General features: G+C 40.3%; 1 long non-coding RNA gene across 1 annotated transcript; it reads left to right on the forward strand.

Moving 5' to 3' along the window:
* Positions 1–907: 907 nt before the first annotated feature.
* On the forward strand, positions 908–20,361 carry LOC118359453 (uncharacterized). The gene is made up of 3 exons (XR_004820668.2): positions 908–1,249; positions 5,457–5,604; positions 18,465–20,361. It is a non-coding gene; the product is annotated as an uncharacterized LOC118359453 (long non-coding RNA).
* Positions 20,362–21,534: the final 1,173 nt, after the last annotated feature.

A 21,534-nucleotide genomic window follows, 5' to 3' on the forward strand; every position in this document is an offset into this window, starting at 1 on the left:
TTGTGGCACCTCCATTAGCAGCGATAACTTGGATTAAACGTCTCCTATAGCCAGTAATCAGTCTCTGACATCTGTTTTGAGGGATTTTTACCCACTCCTCCTTACAGAACTCAGCTAATTGAGTGAGGTTTGAGGGGTGTCTGGAATGAACTAACAGTTTCAGGTCCTGCCACAGCATCTCAATTGGATTTAGGTCAGGACTTTGACTTGGCCAATCCAAAACACAAATGTTCTTTCTCCTGAGCCATTCTTTGGTAGATTTGCTTCAGTGCTTTGGGTCGTTGTCTTGATTGAAGACCAATTTCCTGCCCAGCTTTAGCTGCTTGACTGATGACCTGACATTCTGTTCCAGAATCTCCTGGTACACCTCAGAATCCATGGTTCCCTTAATGATGCTGAGTCATACAGGTCCAGAGGAGGAAAAGCAGCCCCAGATCTTGACATTCCCACCACCAAGCTTGACTGTTGGGATAAGGTTCTTTCGGAGGTAGGCAGTGTTTTAACTTTTTTACTGATTTATTATTGTTCTTGTGGCTGTTGGGGATATTTTGGAAGGGCGTCCACTTCTAGGCCAAGTTGCTGTCATGTTAAATGCTTTCCATTTGTAAAGGATTTGCCTCGCAGTGGACTGATGGAGCTCAATGATTTTATAGCCTTCCCCAGACTGATGTGCTCTCACTACCCTAGTCCCGATGTCCTCTGAGATCACCTTTCCTCTCGGCATGGTGTGCTTTGGGTAACACCAAACTGACCAGAGTCCCACCTAAACTCTTTCCTAACAATCTCTCCGTTGATTGCTTAATTTGGTACCTAATTATTTACCCACCTGATTCTACTTACCTACTTGATTTAACCAATGCAACTTGGGGTTCACACATTTTTTCTCTGCCGATTCCTTTTTAATTGAGTTTTTCTACTACTTGCATGATTTCCTCTACACCAACATATGGTATCGGTAAATATAAACCTGTTATGTCAGATCAAAAAGACTGGTTCTGATTCAATTCAGATTTCATGGTAAAAACTAACAATATATTTAATTGCACAAGGGGTTCACATACTAAGATCTCGACTAAGATCTCCTCTGCAAAACATGTCAAAATGAATGACAGAGATCTTGAGTTATCATAGATTCATCGTGACTATTTTGAGAAAGTGTATTTGCATTTTTATATTTGTATTCATTATGGATCCCCATTAGCTGCCATCAAGGCAGCAGCTACTCTTCCTGGGGTCTGGGAAAATGAAGGTAGTTATACAAACATTACAATAGATTCCTAACAGATTTCACAACACACTGTGTGCCCTCAGGCCACTACTCCATTACCACATACTGTATCTACAACACAAAAGCCACGTGTACGTGAATGTATAGTGTGTACGTGAGTGTATAGTGCGTACGTTATCATGTGTGTGTGTATGCATGTGTCTGTGCATATGTTTGTGTTGCTTCACTGTCCCAGCTGTTCCATAAGGTGTATTTTTATCTGTTTTTTAAAATCTGATTCTACTGCTTGCATCAATTACCTAATGTGGAATAGAGTTCTATGTAGTCATGGCTCTATGTAGTACTGTGCACCTCCCATAGTCTGTTATGGACTTTCGGACTGCGAAGAGACCTTTGGTGGCATGATTTGGGGTATGCATGGGTGTCTGAGCTGTGTGCTAGTTGTTTAAACAGACAGCTTGGTGCTTTCAACATGTCAATACCTCATAAATACAAGTAGTGTATACTGGCTATTGCGTCTCAAATTTGACAAACTGTACTATTGCAGATACTCAGCAAGAAGGTCTGATTTCACTATTATTGAAAAAGGACCCATGTGGTAAATGTAAAAATCCAGTCCACCTAAAAAACTGGAGGCCACTTACACTTCAGTGTTGTGGTGCAAAAACTGTAGCAAAATGCATAGGACATAGAATTAAAAAGGTCTTGTCGGATATTATTCATCCTAATCATCCGCATTTTTTTACATCGACGATACATTGGAGATGACATAAGACAAGTACGGGAAACAATACAACCCAGTAAAATGTGATAAACCAGGCCTGGTATTCAAAGCTGATTTTGAAAAGGCCGAATTTAGTATATATATATATATATATATATATTATGACTATTTTCATTTTGGAGAATCTCTTATACAATGGATTCAAGTTATGAATAGTAACACCAGGTGTAAAATTGTAAATTATGGCTACTTCTCAGAAAATATTTACATACATTAGGGATCCCCATTAGCTGCTGCCAATGTATGTAGCTTGTTTCCGGTTGCAGGTTCAGGAAAGGCCAAAGAACTGCAACATTTATCTGGAGCTAACTCTTCAAATAGCACTGCTAGGTGACTTGAAAAGCCATATTCAATCTAGCAATAATATAACAATTTTCATCTTTAATTTACAATATTGTAGAAACTATGAGCATAGAAAGGTTCAGAACTTTTGTGAAGCATCACAGCACAGATGATTAATATATGGCAATTAGAAATCTAAACTGGATGGTTTTCAGAGACACAAGTATGTGGACACCTGCTTGTCGAACAAATCATGGGCATTAATATTGAGTTGGTCTCCCTCTTTGCTGCTAGAAAAGCCTTCACTCTTCTGGGAAGGCTTTCCACTAGATGTTGGAACATTGCTGCGGGGACTTGCTTTCATTCAGCCACAAGAGCATTAGTGAGGTTGGCACTAATGTTGGGCGATCAGGCCTGGCTCGCCGTCTGTGTTCAAATTAATCCCAATGGTGTTCCATGGGGTTGAGGTCAGGGCTCTGTGCAGGCCAGTCAGGTTCTTCCACACCAATCTCTACAAACCATTTCTGTATGTACCTAGCTTTGTGCACGGGGTATTGTCATGCTGAAACAGGAAAGTGCATTCCCCAAACTGTGAAACATGATTCAACACTCCAGAGAAGTGTTTCCACTCCTCCAAAGTCCAACTGCAGCTGCTCAGCCAAGGCAACCCATTTCATGAAGCTCCTGACGAACTGTTTTTGTGCTGATGTTGCTTCCAGAGGCAGCTTGGAACTCGGTAGTGAGTGTTAAAACCAGGGACAGACCATTTTTACACGCTGCAACACTCCATTCTGTTAGCTTGTGTGGCCTCCCACTTTGTGGCTTAGCCATTGTTGCGCCTAGACTTTTCCACTTCACAATAACAGCACTTACAGTTGACTGGGGCAGCTCTAGCATCGTAGAAATTTGACGAACTGACTTGTTGGAAAGCTGGCATCCTATGACGGTGCCATGTTGAAAGTCAGTGAGCTCTTCAGTAAGGCCATTCTAATTTACATGTTTGTCTATGGAGATTGCATGGCTGTGTGCTCGGTGTTATACAGCTGTCAGCAACGGGTGTGGCTGAATTTCAATAATAATAAAAATAATAATAAAAATATGGGGGATTGGAAATGATGCAGACAATTACATAGATAGATTGTGGGTTCTATCTGCAATATTAAAGCTGATCTACCCCTTCTTCACCACGCTGTTGTTGTGAATGGACCATTTAAGGTCTTTAATTAATGATGTGCATGCCGAGGAACTTGAAGGTTTTGATCCTCTCTACTGTGGCCCATCGTTGGGAATGGGCGCATGCTCTCTCAAATCTCACGCAAAAAGTGTTTTTCTTTTCAGGAAGCGAGGCGTTGGTTTTCTTTCCCTTTATAATCCATGATTGTCTGGAGTCCCTGCCACATGTGTCTCATGTCTGAGCCATTGAATTGTGAATCCACTTTGTCTCTTTACTGACGTTTTGCCTCTTTGATTCCCTTACGGAGGTCATAGTTGGTCTGTTTGTACATGTCCATGTTCCCAGTCACCTTGCCGTGGTTACATGCAGTGGTTCTTGATTTCACTTTTGGGTGATTGCTGCCTTCAATCCACGGTTTCTGGTTAGAATAACTTCTAATAATCACAGTAGGAACAACATCCCCTAGGCTCTTCCTGACAAACCCAGTCACTGAGTCAGTGTATTAACCAATATTATTCCTAGATGCAACCCCGAACACATCCCAGTCCACGTGATCAAAACAATCTTGAAGCATTCAGTAGATCCCGATTGGTCAGGCCAACGTTGAACAGTCCTTATCACAGGTGCTTCCTGCTTAAGTTTCTGTCTATAGGTGGGGAGGTGCAGGATGGAAGCGTGGTCAGATTTCCCAAAGGGAGGGCGGGGGATGACCTTGTAGCCATCCCGGAAGGGAGAGTAGCAATGGTCAAGAATGTTCACACTGCGAGTAGCAAAGGAGATGTGTTGATATAATTTTTTTGTTTTTTTCTTCATTTTTTTTTCCCTTTATTAAAGTCTCCATCTACAATAAATGCAGACTCAGGACATGAGGTTTCCAGTTTGCACAAAGTCCAGTGTAACAATATTGTCACGACTTCTGCCGAAGTCGTTGCCTCTCCTTGTTCGGGCGGTGCTCGGCGTTCGACGTCACCGGTCTTCTAGCCATCATTGATCCATTTTTCATTTTCCATTGGTTTTGTCTTGTCTTCCCACACACCTGTTTTCAATCCCATTCATTACCTGTTGTGTATTTAACCCTCTGTTTCCCCTCATGTCTTTGTCAGAGGTTGTTTATTGTCAGTGTAGTGTTGTTTCTTGTATAGGTGCGCGACGGGTCTTCGTACCCATATTTTGTTTATGTTCTTTTCCTGTTTAGTGTTATGGAGCATGTTACTAGGACATTATTAAAAGACTCCATTTTACACTCCGTTTGACTCTCCTGCGCCTGACTTCCCTGCCACCTATACACATATGCCTGACAAATATTTTTGAGTAATTTACAAATGTTCCAGTTGACCAAATGAATGAGGTGGGTTTGTTCCAAATGGGTCTGGTTTCTCAAACAGGTGAAATTTGTGATCCTATCTGAAGAATGAACTGGTGGTTGCATATCAACAGGTGTAGTATCTGGTACCCTGCCGACCAGCTGTTCAATGATCAATGATGCCCATATGCCATGTCAGGATGCCAAGTTCAAATGAATTAAAGGTCAGTTTTTCAGAGTAGGCTACTCAGTTATTGCAGAAATATTATAACATAAATGAATCCTGGTATGAATTAAATTTAAACTAGTCGGTTTTGAATACGAGCCAAGGCCCCCAACTCTGTGGCAACCTGCCACAACAGTCAACAAGGAAGTGAACACTGTAGCCTAATGATGACTCAAATTAAAATATCAACAACAACATTAGTCAACTGTAAGTTACAAGACGGCTAAGACATGAATTGGAGCTGTTGTGTCATCAATACTACTCATGTCCACACGGCTGTGGCATTGCTCCATAACACACGTTTTATCAGAGGTGTGCTTTTTCTTTGAATCAAACTACTCCAACAGAACTTCCCCTTTACGTTGAACTTACATTGGGGAAATCTTGATGATGTATTGCAGTTATTCCAACTAAGACTCAATGTATTTCATGTGTTATAGAATTTGTTCATTATTCCAGAAGAACAACAACAACAAGAAGGAAGAAGAACATACTTTGAACAGATAGATTGGTTACCTGCTGGGCGTTTCTGAGTCAAGGTCATACAGGGTCATCAGCCAGGAAGAAGAAAAAGAAGAGGCTTTGCAGCCGTTAAAGAAGTAAAACGGTTGGTGTAATCATAGAAATAGAATTCAATTCTAATCACGAATGCAAGCTACATTATAACACGCTACATTATAACAAGCTACATTATAACATTTGTTTGGGATGTTGTGTTGACTGTTGTCGCAGATTATTCAAATACAATCCATGACCTTTATTTGTCCCAAAATGCACCATGCAGTGGTGAAACACCACAATAATAATACACAAATGTACAAATCTTTCTTAAACTCTGAGCTTTTCCATTTGATGTGAAGCCGGCAAAAGGCCTCGCCACATTGGAGCGATCCCTTATCTCCCAGTCGCGACGCTCCATTCTGGATTGCAGGAACATTGAGTTTATAAATCAATACTGTGTCCCCAAAACGTGTTCGCTCCTAGCACTCTGGGGAAGACAATAAAGCACTTGGCAAGATCATCTTCCTCTACCATCTCTCTGAGGATGAACAAAGAAAATGGTTGTTACTTTCTGGAATGGTATTTGAAGACAATATGAAATGGTTTTGTATTGGAGGTGGCCCAGACAGGTGCTGCACATTTGGTGCCCTTGATTAGATTAGATTAGATTTTTTATATTAGTATTTTTGGGGGGATAGATCATCTTTAACATTTCGGATAGATTGTAGCTTCCATCAATGTAATTGTCTGCATCATTTCCAATCCCCCAGAGTCGCCTCTCACTGTTGACGTTGAGACTGGTGTTGTTTTGTGGGTACTATTTAATGAAGCTGCCGGTTGAAGTCTTGGGAGGCGTCTGTTTCTCAAACTAGACACTCTAATGTACTTGTCCTCTTGCTCAGTTGTGCACCAGGGCCCCCCACTCCTATTTCTATTCTGGTTAGGGCCAGTTTGCGCTGTTCTGTGAAGGAAGTAGTACACAACGTTAAACGAGATCTTCAGTTTCTTGGCTATTCCTCACATGGAATCACATCAATTAGTCTAAAGAAGTCCAGTTTTATTGCTTCTTTAAATCAGAACAAGAGTTTTCAGCTGTGCTAACATAATTGCAAAAGGTTTTTCTAATGATCAATTAATTAACCTTTTAAAATTATAAACTTGGAGTAGCTAACACAACGTGGCATTGGAACACAGAAGTGATGGTTGCTGATAATGGGCCTCTGTACACCTATGTAGATATGTTTAAAAACATCTGCCGTTTCCAGCTACAATAGTCATTTACAACATTTACAATGTCTACACTGTATTTCTGATATATTTGTAATTATTTTAAATGAGCTTTTCTTTCAAAAACAAGAACATTTCTAAGTGACCCCAAACTTTTGAACAGTAGTATATGTCATGTCGGAAAAAGTCAGTTATAAATTCTTCTGTCCTAGTTAAAAACAAATTATCATCCAATAGGCTTTGATTAAATTTCCAATATCCTCGCCCACGTGAAAATTCTGTAATAGTAATATCTATGCCCATTATGTGATGGTCTGACCGCATTAGAGTTTATTAGTCACATGCACAGGGTTGCAGATGTAATAGCAGGGTACAGTGACATTCTTATGCTCCGAGCTCCAACAATGCAGGTCAAGGAGAAGTGGATGAAACAAAAATACAAATAATAATAATATATACAACTGTGACAATGATTAATGTTCATTGGGGGGTGGTGGCAGCTATTGCTTTTGAGTGTGCAGGATTGATAACCTTACATGTAGTTGATTCACAATTGAAATAACTTAAGCTGAGCTTCTCACCTTCTGGGTGCTCTCATCTGCCATGGATGACAAACCCATGAGCTTTAACCCAAGCAATTGCTGTACATGAGTGGCAGAGGACATTGCATTGTAGGAATCCATAACAAAACCTTTGATGCCTCAAGTCAAACAGTTCGTACCCCAAGGCCAAAGATATGTCAAACCAGACTACATCCTAAACCAGTTAAACAACAACGTGTAAAGAAACATGAAAACAGGGTCTACAGAAAAAGAGAAAGGGTTAAAAAGAGAGAGGAGAGCAGTGTAAAATGAGGATGAATGCTAAGTCAAACCTAGACTAAATCATTCTCAGCCAGAATCACACCTAAAACTAAGCTCTTAGGTGGAGGGGCTGGATTACGTTTGGGGTTGACAAGTGAGAACAAAGAGGCCTATGGTTGTGTCACAATCTGAAGCGCTTTCAGGCTTAAAGAGGTGACTCTCGATCGTTAATATTATTTATTTACACTTTCATGTCACTATAAAACAAACCTAGAAGCACCAGCGCTGATGCTTTATGTACTCTCATTCCAGCAGGTTTAGAAATGAACATAAGGAGATTAGGAAAGTTGTGTGATGAAAGACACCGACCGCTAGTCAAGGAAATCCCTCTTCTCTTGAAGTCATAGGTAAAGTTCTGTGCCTTTGACAGGGATTTGATGCGACCAAGCACTTACTGCAGCACACAAACACATACACACACACGTACATCAACGTGCAAACACACACACACACACACACACACACACAAACACACACACAAACACAGTAGAATCCTATTACATTAATGAAGTCATTACTCATTGCAGATCAAAAAAGACATTTGTAGATTAGAAAAGCCGCTCATCATTCTATAGACATTAGACCTAGAGACTACTGTTGTTCAGTAAAGTGTTGATTGTGTGGCGGATCTAAGAGGTTCCTTTCACTCAGCATCAGTCCTTTTACATCTGAGGAGAGCTGATTAAACAATCTGTATGTGATGTACTGCATGTTAAGGCACAATTTTCTAATGTCTCTACTCTAAACTGAAAAAGCTTAACTTACATTTGTATTCAGGACAACAGTGAGTTAGACGCAGGAGGAATCACCTTTCATGTCAACTGGGGGCCTCAGAGCTGGCAGTCTCTGGCCACAAAGTACATATTCGGCATAGTTTGGCTCACCAACTTCAATTACAGCCTTAAATCAGCTAATCTGACAGGTGGAGTGAAGTGGGCACTCATCGGGGCTTTGCAACAAAAGGCTTTGCCAACCTAAACGGATTAGCCTCCTCAAAGGAGCCCTCAACATGGAGAGACCCATCTCTCAGTGTGGACACACAATAAACTGTACAGTAGGGAGAAGGAGATTGAGAAGAACGGCTTGACTCCTGACATTTTGTTCACAAGAGACACGCATGCTGAAGTTTACATTCACAGCTCTACAGTGACTAGGGATGGTGGAATAGTCCAATTTAGAACAAACTGTGCCACACACACAGACACACACACACACACACACACACACACACACACACACACACACACACACACACACACACACACACACACACACACACACACACACACACACACACACACACACACACGCACACGCACACACACACGCACACGCATGCATAAATGTATGTGCAAAGACACGCGTCACACACACACACACACACACACACACACACACACACACACACACACACACATGCATAAATGTATGTGCAAAGACACGCGTCACACACACACGCGCTCATTCACATTGACACACAAACACACACACATTTACAGCTATAAACCTGCAGCAAACAAAATCAAGCTAAAATAAAATCTCTGTGAATATAAACAAAGTAAATGGTCCATTAGCCTTTTGATATAGTCTCTAATGAGTTGAGCTTTGCTGTGTTTGTTTAGTTGAACGGCCCCCATGTCTTTGTGCGCGAGGAATAACAGCAGGATCTTTATCTCCCTCCAATCCCTGCAGGCACAGGTATGAGTGATAGAAAACAATGCCACCTACCATAACAGATTTCACCAGATTCACATTCACTTAGTGAAAAACAAATTCATAGAACAGACATTACTTGACCTATGTTTATATGTGTGAGAAAAAATAAGTAGCTTTAGATATTCATAGATAATAAAAGACAAGGGTTGTATATCATTTTTATATACTGTATATAGTTCTTTGATTTTATAATCCAGTAACCAATATTGCATTCAGTATTACATCCATTACAACAAGGAAGAAATAATGCATTGGATCAATAAGCTTCTTGATTACCAAATTCTCTGGAGTTGGCGGTGCTTGTGCCAGAGATAGAGAATGAGCTTTAGGGAAATTAAAAAAGAACAGTCAAGTAAAGTGGCTCAATGTAATGATAATCAGTTGCAAGAGACGAGGTAGGAAGAGGATCGATGTCATAGCAGTGCTGTTGAGGAGCGACATGTCCACTTTTCCTTTGTCTCAGGGGAGATGGCTGATGGAAGAGGAGGCGGACATGGCACTTAGCTCTGCTCTTCCCAGTCATATCTGTCTATCAGATGGGAAGAGGAAGGCTAGTCCAAGGAAGATTCTATAGGAAAGACAGAGAGATTAGTGGAGGAGAGAGAGAGAGTGGGTGTAGGGAGGGCAAAAACTTTTGAATGGTGAGAAAGCACCTTTTTTTCTAAGATTGTAGCCTATCTATTATATATAATAATAATAATATATGCCATTTAGCAGACGCTTTTATCCAAAGCGACTTACAGTCATGTGTGCATACATTCTACGTATGGGTGGTCCCGGGAATCGAACCCACTACCCTGGCGTTACAAGCGCCATGCTCTACCAACTGTGCTACAGAAGGACCTAAAAGGGTTTTCTGGCTGTCCCCATATGAGATTCCTTTGAAGAACCCTTTTGGTTCCATGTAGAATCTTAATGGTACCAGGTAGAACACTTTGGGTTCAATGTAGAACCCTTTCCACAGAGGGTTCTACTATGGGGACAGCCAAAGAACACTTTGGAACCCTTTTTCTAAGAGTGTATTGTATAGGCAAATAGAGGAAAGTTGTCACGCCCTGACCTTAGAGATCCCTGTTTATTCTCTATATTTTGGTTAGGTCAGGGTGTGACTAGGGTGGGTACTCTAGTTTTTGTATATCTATGTTTTCTTTTTTTTTGTTGGCCTAGTATAGTTCCCAATCAGAGGCAGCTGTCTATCGTTGTCTCTGATTGGGGATCATACTTAGGCAGCCCTTTTTCCTACCTTCAGCTGTGGGATCTTGTCTTTGTTTGGTTGCATGTATTTTTGCACGACGAAGCTTTTCGTTCGTTATATTGTTTATTGTTTGTTTGCTGGTTCACATTTTAATAAAATATGATGAGCTCAAATCACTCTGCGCCTTGGTCTACCCTTAACGACGAACGTAACAAAAGTTAGCATACTGTAAAATGTCTCTTGTTTTCTCAAACATGTCGTCCAAGAGGTTTAAAATAGGGAGAAGGGGGGCCTCCCGGGTGGCACAGTGGTCTAGGGCACTGCAGCGCAGTGCTAGCTGTGCCACCAGAGATGAGAGACAAGATAGTAACTACTAACAATTGGATACCATAAAATTGGGGAGAAAAGGGGGTATAATTTAAAATAAAATACAATAAAATAGGGAGAAGGGCAAAACAGGTGTGATTTTTGTTTGTATCCATGACTTTGTTCAGGGGGCAATTGCTCAATTGCCAAGTTATTTTTATCCTTGCTATTAGCATAAGCAATTCATTGGAAGTGGTGTTAGGGATTATAAAACTCAGATATATAATGACATGAGTGTGGGGAGAGAACTTTCAGCTAGCTGAACCGACATTTGAAGCTTTTTTTAAATTATGATCCTTTTCTGCTCACTCTTCCTCAAATGTTAATTTCATGACACAATTTAGTAATGGAAAAAAAATCATTGATGATACCCCTAAACTAAATACCTATTTTTCGATGGCTTATTGGCAACTGACAAACATTAAGTTGACCATGGCAAGTGCAAGTTGAATAAAGTTTAAATGGGAATTATCAACTATTACTTTCACATTTTACTTTCAGAGTCTTCATTCAAAAATGTGCTAGCTAATTAGGAGTTCAATAGGCCATTATGACCAATAAAAAGGGCCACTTATGTTGTGGTTATGTCATCTTCTGTTATGACGACTAGCGTGACCCTCACTGCCATATGAACCGCACATCGGTTGTAATGACTCCTGACATCAGTTGTTTAACATGTTATATCAGTGTTTTTGTGACCCGCTCACCACAACTCAGATAAATCATCATGGGAATACTGGTGAAAAGAACAGCTCAGTAAATTAACTTGTATGATAATGACTCGCTAGGGGAAAATGCAAGAGGTAAGGGATATTACTTATAAATATATGAAAGGCTTAGATTACTGTTTCAGGAATGTTCTCTCATGCAACAAGAATGAACTGAAAATACAACTACACACTGAATGCAATTTAACTTGGATGTATTATCTAGTATCAATCAATGAATCAATAACATTTGATTATAAATCCCTTTTTACATCAGCAGTTGGGGCGGCAGGTAGCCTATCGGTTAAGAGCATTGGGACAGTAACCGAAAGGCCTCCGGTTTGAATCTCCGAGCTGGCAAGATCGAAAAATCTGCCATTCTGCCCTTGAGCAAGGCAGCTAACTACAAACAACTGCTCCGGTGGGCACTGATGACATGGACATCAATTAAGGTAGCCCAAGCACCGCTCCTATTCAGAGGGGTTGGGTTAAATGCGGAATACACATTTTGGTTGAATGCATTGTTGTGTAACTTACTAGGTATCCCCATTTCCTTTCCTGTCACAAAGTGCTTATACAGAAACCAAGCCTAAAACCTCAGAGAGCAAGCAATGCAGATGTAGAAGCACAATGTCTAGGAAAAACTCCCTTGAAAGGCCGGAACCTAGGAAGAAACCTAGAGAGGAACCAGTCTCTGAGGTGCGGCCAGTCTTCTTCTGGCTGTGCCTGGTAGAAATTAGAAGAGTACATGGCCATTAAGACCTGATTGTTCTTCAAGATGTTCAAATGTTCAAAGATGACCAGCAGGGTCAAATAATAATCACAGTGGTTATAGAGGGTGCAACAAGGTTACCCCCAGACAGGGCCAACCAGGCAGAATATAGCACCACCCACTTTGCCAAAGCACAGCCCCCACACCACTAAATGGATAAAAACAGACCACTAACTTACTACCCTGAGACAAAGCCGAGTATAGCCCACAAAGATCTCCCCACCGCACGAGCCCGAATACAAGAAGGATGGGAGAGCACGAGCAAGCCAGTGACTCAGCCCCTGTAATAGGGACATAGAATCCCAGTGGAGAGAGGGGAGCCGGCCAGGCAGAGACAGCCAGGGTGGTTCATCACGCCTGGACAGACTCTCTACACTCAATCATAGGACCTACTGAAGAGATGAGTCTTCAGTAAATACTTAAAGTTTGAGCCCGAGTCTGCGTCTCTCACATGGATAGGCAGACCATTCCATAAAAATGGAGCTCTACAGGAGAAATCCCTGCCTCCAGTTTGCTTAGAGATTCTAGGAACAATAAGGAGGCCTGCGTCTTATGACCGTAGAGTACGTATGTACGGCAGGACCATATTGGAGAGATAGGTAGGATCAAGTCCATGTAATGCTTTGTAGGTTAGCAGTAAAACCTTGAAATCATCCCTAGCCAGGAAGCCAGTATAGAGAGGCTAGCACTGGAGTAACATGATCACATCTTATCCGGGTAGCCAGAGAGTAGAACGTTGCAGTAGTCTAATCTTGAAGTGACAAAGCATGAATTTGTCTGAAACACAGATTTCCAGGATAGGCAATTTGGGGGCTTCCCCATGTTTCATCAAAATGTACAGCTGTGTCATCTGCAAAGCAGTGAAAGTTGACATTGTGTTTGCGAATTACATCACCAGGAGGTAGCGTATATAGTGAAAAGAATAGTGGTTCTAGAACAGAACCTTGAGGAACACTTAAACTTACCATTGATTTGCCAGAGGACAAACCATCCACAGAAAATAACATATCTTTCTGACAGATAAGATCTAAACCAGGCAAGAACTTGTCCTCGCAGACCAATTATGGTTTACAGTCTCTCCCAAAAACTTGATCAATACAACCAATTACAGTATATGGAAAAGAAAAACAACCCCAGGGTATTGAGTGCACTCTTAAAGGGGCCATCTGCAGTTGCGTCATCCATTTTTGTACTTCTGAATTAATTGTACCCATTGATTCTTGAATAATATAACTGATCAATTTATCATGAGCTTAGTTCAACTGTCGTACCCCATCAGAACCCAAAATATAAGCCTGTTTCACTCCAATGTTTCTAAACAAAGCAAATGTAAACAAACAATATATACGGTAGCCTCAAAATATGGTTAAAACTATAATTTTTATATCATGGATGGTCAGTCTTTGCATCATAGCTCTGTCTATGAATTTTAGATTGATGACATTTTTCTAGCCCTATCCCTCAGCTTTGTACTGAAATGGGTGGGGAAAACATTGCTATTGTTTCAACTGCTGATTAAAACCACCACTGACAATGTTGGTACCCGTGTTGGAGCTCAATAAAGATGTGAGGAATCATTCAAGAAAATGAATGGAAACCCAACGTCACTCGCGGTATCGAAGCAAAGCTCCCTGAAACAATAATTCTAAGGCCAATGCCTATCTATAATTCATGCCGCAAAATGCCTTGCTGCAGAAGAGATGTCCAGCGTCACGAAAGAAGTCCTCAGCTCTCTCGGAACAAAGCCTTCCTCCACAGCTCCCGATCCGACGAAACCATATTGATGTTGAATCGACGATGGCTAATGGATTTATAAAAGGGACAGCGCACATTAATCAACATCAATATAACAATAATGCAACATCCATGCTCATTCGCACCATACAAATATTCACTAACAATACAAATACATTACATCCAATAATATATCATTCTAACAACACCTCTATCAACTGTTGTCTTACATATGGAGGAACCACAGATAATCCTCCACACAGAAGGAGAATGAAGGTAAAGGTAGAGTTGTAACAGGTGAATAAGATTAAGCAACAGTCATTTTTCTAAATGCAATTCGTATTGTCACGGATGTAAAAGTTCCAGCTAAATAAATAGTGTTGTCTCCATTCTCACGTCTCGAGCAGAATCACAAATCTAAAAATGTTCCTTGCGCCAGAAAGTTCCGTGCACCAGAGATCACGTGATTGGCCCAACAATGTAACTGGCTAAACCAAACCAGGTTACTTTAGTTCACAACGTCAAAGGTCAAAGTAATTAAGTGGACGTCACGTTAAAGCATCCAAACCAACAGTGACTCCTAAGTGATTGACATGTCTTTTATTTTGAAGTTTGTACTTGAAAGCAACAATTGTTTGATGCAATGCGTACAACATAGGCTCAACAGCAAAGGCTGTAGTAAAACAGTGTTTGTAATACATGGTTTAACAGGGTATTCAAATATTTATTTAAATAATTATAGACTACCATACACTTATTGAAGATTTCATTCAAAGAAACAGCCTTGAACATTGTATTTTCTGACACTTTTCTTCCAACACTATCTTGACTTCCTGTCTCGCTTGCTTATAGGTTGTCCCTTCTTCATTGAACATTGCTCGTCTACCCAGCAGAAAACAATGAATCAAATTTTAAACTAAATCCTTGCACCATGTAATCTTGACAAACTGCCGCCAAGCACCCACTGCTTTTATGTGGGAAATTAAAATGGGTCTTGTGGTCCAGGAAGGCAGTTTTAGTCTTGCGCACAATGCATCACGCTGGTGCAGGGAAAAGCATGGCGCTGCGTTGTTGGGATATTTGCATTTATTTCCCTGCTCCACGTGTTTGCTGACACCAGAGATGCCCATATCGTGACGTGGGTATGACCCAGATGCAGACACTGGAGACGGATGGTTCGGTTCTCAGAATATTCATCACAAAGAGTCAGTCAAAAGGGCAGGTCGAGGTCAAGCAGAGGGTCGTAATCCAAGGCAGAGTCAAGAAGGGACAGAATGGCAGGCAGGCTCAGTGCAGGTAGGATGGTCAGAACTGGGAAGACTAGGAAAACAAAACTAGACCGATGAAAACAAGCTGGGACAACATGACAAGTCAAACTGGCAACAGACAGGTACAAATACACAGGGGATAATGGGGAAAAATAGGAGACACCTGTTGGGGGGTGGAGACAAGCACAAGACAGGTGAAACAGATCAGGGTGTGACACATATTAATTGTAAATAGATGGCATTGTAATGGTAAAGAGGAAAAATGATGTTTTACCCCTATCGGCTTGTGTTTCTCTTCACTATCTTTAAATGTACATTACCTCACCTATCTACAAACTAATGCCAAGTTCATTTCGACTCATTAGGAAGATAAAGCTTCATGGAAATGTATAATCTGCTGAGGTAAATCTGTTTTTCCCCCAGGCTTTATCTTTTCTATTCAGCACTACTCTGAATACATTATTATTCTCTCAGTATGTTCAGTTTCTGTTTAGACGAATGGAATTGTAACCTCTCCCACACCAACACTTCATTTTATACAGTAACTCACTTCAGCTTTACAGTAGGTAAATCCTCCAGAATTGGCACTAATTTCAAAGTAATTCCAACTCAAGGCAAAATGGTTTTGCAATACGTTTACAATGATGTCCAATCTCCTATTTAAACACAATTTCCCCTTATATATATCCTCTTCCCTGCCTCAACATTTCAAACAAGACAAACTGAGAGGGCAGGACAGCAGCGGTCACAGGCCAGAAGGAAACGTTTGATCACACAAGATTCAAATTAATTTAATGTAACATTCAAGTAAAGAAAGTGAGAAAAGTTGGCAAGTGCAAAATAGTTATTTGGTGATTGACAAATAGCTGTGCCCCACAAGGAAGTGTTAAGCTCTTAATGCTTGATAAATCTTCTGCTCCATTAAAGCCTCACAGGAAGAGGGGTTATTAATTGCCAAGTTATGACACATGACTGCTTTAATTTGACTCGTAGTGTTGGTGGGGATAATTCCATCCCTGCTCAGCATACTAGCCAGTTTGACTTTCACCTTCATTTATCATCCCCACAGTCTAAACAGGCGAAAGAGACTCAACATGGTTTGTTATTGTATTGATGCTGCTATTACTATATGTTAATCGTTTGGTTATTAATTGAACATTTCTTTGTTCAAGGTCACATTCAATATTGGTAAGGTATGTGCCCCTATATAAGGGGACATAGTATACGATAGACTGACTTCAATGACCTACAGTTCATACAGTTCATACTCATAGGACTGCTGTACATGCAGAAGCAGTGGTATTGCAGTATAGTGCATATATTATTTGACCGGAGAGGACAGAGATGGCCATACTGATGACAAGTGTCTTTTTTGAACACTCATGTCACTCTCTTCATGGTATGCTTGAGTGTAACATTACTCTCTAAAACGCTGTGATTATTCTCAGAAAAAGGAAAACTGTGAAAACAGCCCCTTAAGGATTTCCATACCCTAACAGCCTTCCTGGGACAGAATGTGCATGTGTTCACAGGGGTCTGCTCACAGGGTATGCTCACAGGGGTATGCTCACTTCCCACTATGATTATTTAACGTATGGGTTTAGATCAGTGGAGCTTGTGACCGCAATTGCTTAGTAATCAAAACGGAGAACAGGACAGCCACTAGCTCTGTGATAAACACCCGTGGAAGTCCAGAGGTCCGGGAGATTCCCTTGAGCTTTTGTGACACAAATTGTTAGATTAAAAAAAGCAAGGCATTTTTCACACAGGTGTTTGCAGCAGCATCCTGGTAAAATGTGTCTACACATTTTCTTTCTTGTCAGTTTCCTTTAACGGGACACTTTGTCCTCTATTTTACATACATAATAATAACATTTACATTTACATTTACATTACATAATAACATACATACATAATCATGTGCTCACTTTGGAATGGAAGTGGACGGAATTGGCCTTTTTAAATTGTAGTGCTGCTGAGTGTTGAGACAGTTTGTTATCTGACACTGAACTGGTGCCTTCCTAAATGTTAAATAATCAAATGTATAGTTCACAGAGTCTTGTCACTGGAAATGAATAATTGTCAGTGTGCACTATGCCAAAATGTTATTGTATTTTCCCCAAAAATAAAATGGAAACATTTTCTAATGAGGGAGTCCTACACACCTCTATTATTAGAGAATTAGTTTTGGTATTTTAAAACTTAGTGGTAAATTCAAAATTAATTATGCATGAATTGTATGCATAAATTACGGAGTGTGGAATGTTGCAAAAGGAGAAAATGTAAATCAGAAGCTATCAAAGGACAATGTGAAAAAACTTTGCCGTCTGCAGAAGATGGGAAAATAAATGTTTATCCTCGGGTCAGTGGGGATGTTAATTAGAATGGGGATTTTCCTTGCATGGATGGTGCGAGCTGAATGAAATTGCCATCATCGTCTTGTCTCTGATGCATTGTAAATGACGGCTCATCAAAAGAAAGGACATTTTCATGACAGGTTGCCTGTACAACTATGTGGATGTATCCCCCACACACTTACACCATACATTTCTGCTCTGAGGATCCAGGTGGATATGCTCATGTAGACTAATGTTTGAATATTATGAATTTGATGAGGTTGTGGTCTTAAAAAAAAAAAAAAAAACTTTATTTAACTAGGCAAGTCAGTTAAGAACAAATTCTTATTTTCAATGACGGCCTAGGAACAGTGGGTTAACTGCCTGTGCAGGGGTAGAACGATAGATTTGTACCTTGTCAGCTCGGGGATTTGCAACCTTTCTGTTACTAGTCCAATGCTCTAACCACTAGGCTACCCTGCCACCTCAGTACCTCAGGGTCTAGTCTGATACTGTTGTTTTGTTCTCTTCATTTTGTTAACATGGTGCCACTTATGATGTCAATGATGTAGATTGAACAGATTGATACAGCTATTCATTAGACTGTATGTCAACAACAGTAGCAGAGTGATATGTGGAGAGAGGTGATTGTTTTGGTGGGAGGGAATGATTGTGGCTGGAACATAGTGTGACAGGAGGATTTTGTGTTTCAGAAGGTGTGGGTTAATAACTGGATCCCACCAGGACACCAGGCGTTAAAACAATGTTCACTGTGTTTGCAGAAGACACTGGAGTGAGCCAGTCATCTCCAAACAGTGAGAGCTTCAAAATGCATTGTGACGCTCCATTGGACATGCGACTCATCCTCCACCACCACCAGGAGGGAAACTGAATCTCCTGCATGACAATACTCCTGGGCTCCTCACTCTAGTCTCTCTACGCTTCACTCTCAGAGCTTTTCTCATATTTTCCTTCGCCGGCCTTCTCTTTCTTTCTGCCTCTCTCTGTCTCTGAAAATATGACATATGAAAATATATGATCTTTTCCAGACCATCATTCTGTAGAACACATTTCAATGAGAGTAGAAACATCAGGAGCATCACTTGGGAATCTATGCCATTTGTGGAGCCTCCTACATTATCTCTCTCACAACTGCCGATGTGTCTTTTCTATGTGTTATCTCACACAAGGCAGGAGGTGAATCTCTATGCAAGTAGGCTAGATACCAACAAAAACAGGCACAATCTCAAGTCCCAATCGCAACACTAAGGTTGTGTTGAAAATGTGAATACAGATCTACCATCTGTTTTCTGGCTTCCACTTTGCTAGATCTAAATGAAAGCATTACGTTTATTATGATGCATTACCTTTAAGTGCCACCCATTGTGACAACAGATGGGAGTGTTTCAATGATTCAAGAAGGCTTTACTGCCTCAATGTTACAATATTGGTATTACTGACCATTCTTAAATTCCCTCACATTCTCACAATTATGAGGAATTATTCAATTGTCTGTGTCTTAAATACAACCTGTATTAAAGTCATTATAGTGCCATTATATTGCTTATACAGTCTTGGAACCTCAGTTTTTATAAATGCATTCAGTGTAGGACCACCAACAAGTACAATACCCTAATTAGCTATCATAAGCAACATGAGGAATATACAGACAATTAACTCACCACTGTGTGCCTATGACATTTAATGTGATCCACCTCATATTGCTAGGCATTGACTAAATGCCATGCAAGTGTGTGTTACATGTATTGATCTTTTCTAACTATTAGGCCTCCTGTGATTTTCCTCTTGCTCATACCTTTGGAAATTCCATGTTTAAATACATAGTGTTCAACTCTGCTTCTTGTTTAAATATGTTATGATACTGTATTAGCGCTAGTGAAATAGGCAGTGTGTCCGTTGCTGCACATACACATGATAAGTCACACACTACACATACACATGGATGTTGTATTGTACATATGTGATAGAAGAGTTGTCACAACCTCCCCCGATGTCGGCTCCTCTGCTTGTTCGGGCGGCGTTCGGTGATCGACGTCACCGGCTTTCTAGCCATCGCCGCTCCATTTTTCATCTATCCATTTGTTTTGTCTTGTTTTCATACACACCTGGTTATCATTTCCCGAATCAATCTACTTGTATTTAACCCTCTGTTTGCCATCATGTTTGTCACGTTCTGACCTTAGTTCCTTTGTTTTTGTCTGTGTTTTTGTATGGTCAGGGCGTGAGTTGGGGTGGCCAGTCTATGTTTGTTTTTCTATGTTGGGTTTTGAGTTCGGCCTAGTATGGTTCTCAATCAGAGGCAGCTGTCAATTGTTGTCCCTGATTGAGAATCATACTTAGGTAGCCTGGGTTTCACTTTTGGTTTGTGGGTGTTTGTTTCCATGTGAGTGTTTGGGCCACACGGTACTGTTTCGGTTTTGGTAAATTCACCTTGTCATTTATTGTTTAGTGTTCAGAGTTTTAATTAAACATCATCATGAACACTTACCACGCTGCGCTTTGGTCCGACCCTTCTTCCACCTCTGAATGCCGTTACAATGTTTTGTGTGTAATTGTTTTCATGTCTAGTGATGTTCCTTTAGCGCTTTACTTTATTATTCTGTTTTTTGAGCGCGTTTGTTTTGTTGTGCTCCCGGTTTGGAACTATAATAAAGTGTGCTTTATTTAATCATACTCGCTCTCCTGCACCTGACTTCATCTTCATACACATCTTGACAAGAGTAGTGGCCTGAGGGAACACTAAATGTATTCCATAAAGTGTTATGAAATGTAATGTCATGTAATATTTTAAATTGTACATAACTGCCTTAATGTTGCTGGACCCCAGGAAGAGAAGCTGCTGCCTTGGCAGGAACTAATGGGAATCCTTAATAAATACAAAAAATACAAACACTGCTCCATGGTAGGATATCAATTCCTTCCCTTAAGCTAAAAACAGCACTAAGCTCATTAGCTCTGATACAGTATGTTTTGCAGTGCCTTTGCTGTAATTACTTTACTGACAGTGCCTAAAGAAAGTCTTCAGACTCATTCCCTTTTTCTACAATTTGTAACGTTACAGCCTTATTCTAAAATTGATTAAATAAAAAAATGTCCTCACCAATATACACACAATTTTTTCATCAATGTTTTAAAATGTATTCAAATAAAGAACAGAAATTCACTACCGGTCAAACGTTTTAGAACACCTACTCATTCAAGGGTTTTTCTTAATTTGTACTATTTTCTACATTGTTGAATAATAATGAAGACATCAAAACTATGAAATAACACATATGGAATCATGTAGTAACCAAAAAAGTTGGATGCAGACGTTACATTACCTCATGAAGCTGGTTCAAAGAATGCCAAGAGTGTGCAAAGCTGTCATCAAGGCAAAGGGTGGCTATTTTAAGAATCTCAAATATATAATGTATTTTGATTTGTTTAACACTTTTTTGATTACTACTACTCTACTATTTCAGAGTTTCGATATCTTCACTATTATTCTACAATGTAGAAAATAGTCAAAATAAAGTAAAACCCTTGAATGAGTAGGTGTTCTAATAATTTAGATCAGTAGTGTGACTTATTTACATAAGTATTCAGACCCTTTGCTATGAGACTCGTAATTAAGCTCAGCTGCATCTTCCATTGATCATCCTTGAGATATTTCTATAACTTGATTGGAGTCCACCTGTGGTAAATTCAATTGATTGGACATGATTTTGGAAGGCACACATCTTTCTTAAATGGAAGAAGTTTGGAACCACCAAGACACTGCCTAGAGCTGGCCGCCTGGCCAAACTGAGCAATCGGGGGAGAAGGGCCTTGGTCAGGGAGGTGACCAAG

This window comes from Oncorhynchus keta, chromosome 27, assembly GCF_023373465.1.
Source record: "Oncorhynchus keta strain PuntledgeMale-10-30-2019 chromosome 27, Oket_V2, whole genome shotgun sequence".
Lineage (NCBI taxonomy): Eukaryota > Metazoa > Chordata > Actinopteri > Salmoniformes > Salmonidae > Oncorhynchus > Oncorhynchus keta.